The following is a 2,120-nucleotide window of genomic DNA, read 5'->3' on the forward strand; positions in this document are numbered from 1 at the left end:
CCCTCTCACTGTCCTCCACACATGTGGGGCTGCAATAATGTGAGACACCCAATCTGTGAAGGAAGGGGGTGATAAAAGGAGGCTTTATTATCCCTGAACAAGATCCATCTACTTAACCACATACTGCTTTGTTCCAGTAACCTATATGATGGCTGTCATCACTAAGCAAGCAATTCAGTGTCTTTCCTGGGCCAACATGTGTTGCACCACTGAAACCATCAAAGAGATTATCAATCTCCTTGACAAAACCCAACTGCAGCCAGGTATTTGCCACCAAGACCTCCTGGAAAAGATAATAAGAGATACATGACTGTCATATTTGTTCAAAGTATAAAATGACACATTATTTTGCTGATGGTTTGTTGATCACAACTATGTTCTGAGAATTATACTTGGGAACATTTACTTAATTCATTCTCATTGCCCATTTCTTTGCTATGTAATGATGAGATAAAATGTTGATGGGCTGACTGCAAAGCTGAATGTGAGCCATACAGAACTACCAGATGGATCAAGTGTACCTTTCAGGTGTTATGTAATCACTTTCCAATATATGTTTGCTGCACAAATACTTCGTCACAGAGCAAACTTGCAGAATAAGCACTACAGGTTCTTCCTACCTGTCCGGCCCATACCACAGAACTGTAAGAGTAAACATACCGTATTATAACCTACAAATATTTCATCTATCAACATTTACAAGCAAAGTGGTGAGAAATTTTGAGGTTATATCCAAGACACCTAACACAGACAACGCAAAAATGAAGACCAGTATATAATTATAAATTTATGGCGTATATGTGCATTAGATAAGGTAGTAGCAACAAAAGGTTTGTAGGGCTGGCAATTTGTAATAGCTTTGACTGAGTCTGGGTAACGCATAAAAAATTTAATTTGCACCGGCACAGAATCATTATATACAATTCTTACTGAAGGACACACGCAATTTGTCGTACGAGTCACGTACCTTGGAAGGGAAGTAGAAGCCTCACTAGAAGCTTTAGAGACGAGAATTTCGCTATGTAAAATCATACAACCACACAGACAACCACGACTATCGCAAAAGCCTCGACTCAAAGGCGAGACTGGTAATGTCTATACCGCTATCTGGTGGAAGATTTAGTAATACCAGAAGTAAAATGGTGTATGTTTACAGTATTTTAACGGAAAGGTAAGAGTGTTAAAATAACCCATTACAAACAAACGAATTCCGTGTAGAAAGTCAGTTATATGGATAGTAACACTGTTCTTTGTTGGGGCGTTATGTAACTAACTGTATTGGTTCATAAATCAATGATACATCTTGATATTGTAATAAAATGTGCATATTTCTATAAGAAATTACGGATATTTTATTACGCCTTGAAGCTTTAAAAGTATGTTAAAGAATATGCATATCAGTATTGTTACTTTAACACTAAATATTTTAATTGTAATGCGTACAGTCGATACTTTACGCCGGCTCGCCTGCTGACGTATCCAGTACTAGCCAATAAAGGTAATAAGGAGCTTAAAGAAGAAGATATTCCAATGTCTTCGATTAGCAGGTTCATTTTGGAGTATAATTTGGCAGCTGTGGAATTCTTTAAACATTTCTCTGTTTAAATTGACCATAAGACAATTGTACGAAGTTGTAATTTTCGACTTGTCTCCTTGAACTCAGTTTTATAACGTGTGGCTTGAATGAAGCATGTTTCTGGCGACTGAAGTAGCATATATTATCTATCAATTTTTCCCCCTTCCCCTTCAAGTTGCGTTATTCCGATGACAGTTACCATTTGTTCCTCGCTGTGCTTGTTCACGTTGTTCACGTTGACGTCGTCTGCTGTTCACTTGTAATCTGCACCAAGTGCGAATTTACGACTGCTACAACAGAAATAGTTATATTAAGATAGAGCAGTAAATATTCTGTACCATTTTAAAGTATTATCACTCTTAAGTGCTACCAGTTTTCTCCGTGACTATTAAAATAACAGAACTGTCGGAAGGTGCCGATAATCATATTCATGTAAGTATATCAATTATGTGAAATAAGAGAATGTTGCGATTACACGCATAGCCGTATAGATTTTTGTGGTGTGTATATTTGATTGTAGGAAAACACTAAGAAAAATAACCGC

General features: G+C 37.1%; 1 long non-coding RNA gene across 1 annotated transcript; it reads right to left on the reverse strand.

Annotated features, from left to right (window-relative positions):
* Positions 1-56: 56 nt before the first annotated feature.
* Positions 57-1,708, reverse strand: LOC111875117. Its single transcript, XR_002844680.2, has 3 exons — positions 968-1,708; positions 522-642; positions 57-283 (listed from the first exon to the last, which is right to left on the reverse strand). It is a non-coding gene; the product is annotated as an uncharacterized LOC111875117 (long non-coding RNA).
* Between the last annotated feature and the right edge of the window lie 412 nt (positions 1,709-2,120).

The sequence above is a fragment of the Cryptotermes secundus genome, unplaced genomic scaffold (assembly GCF_002891405.2).
Source record: "Cryptotermes secundus unplaced genomic scaffold, Csec_1.0 scaffold19778, whole genome shotgun sequence".
In the NCBI taxonomy this organism is placed as follows: Eukaryota; Metazoa; Arthropoda; class Insecta; order Blattodea; family Kalotermitidae; genus Cryptotermes; species Cryptotermes secundus.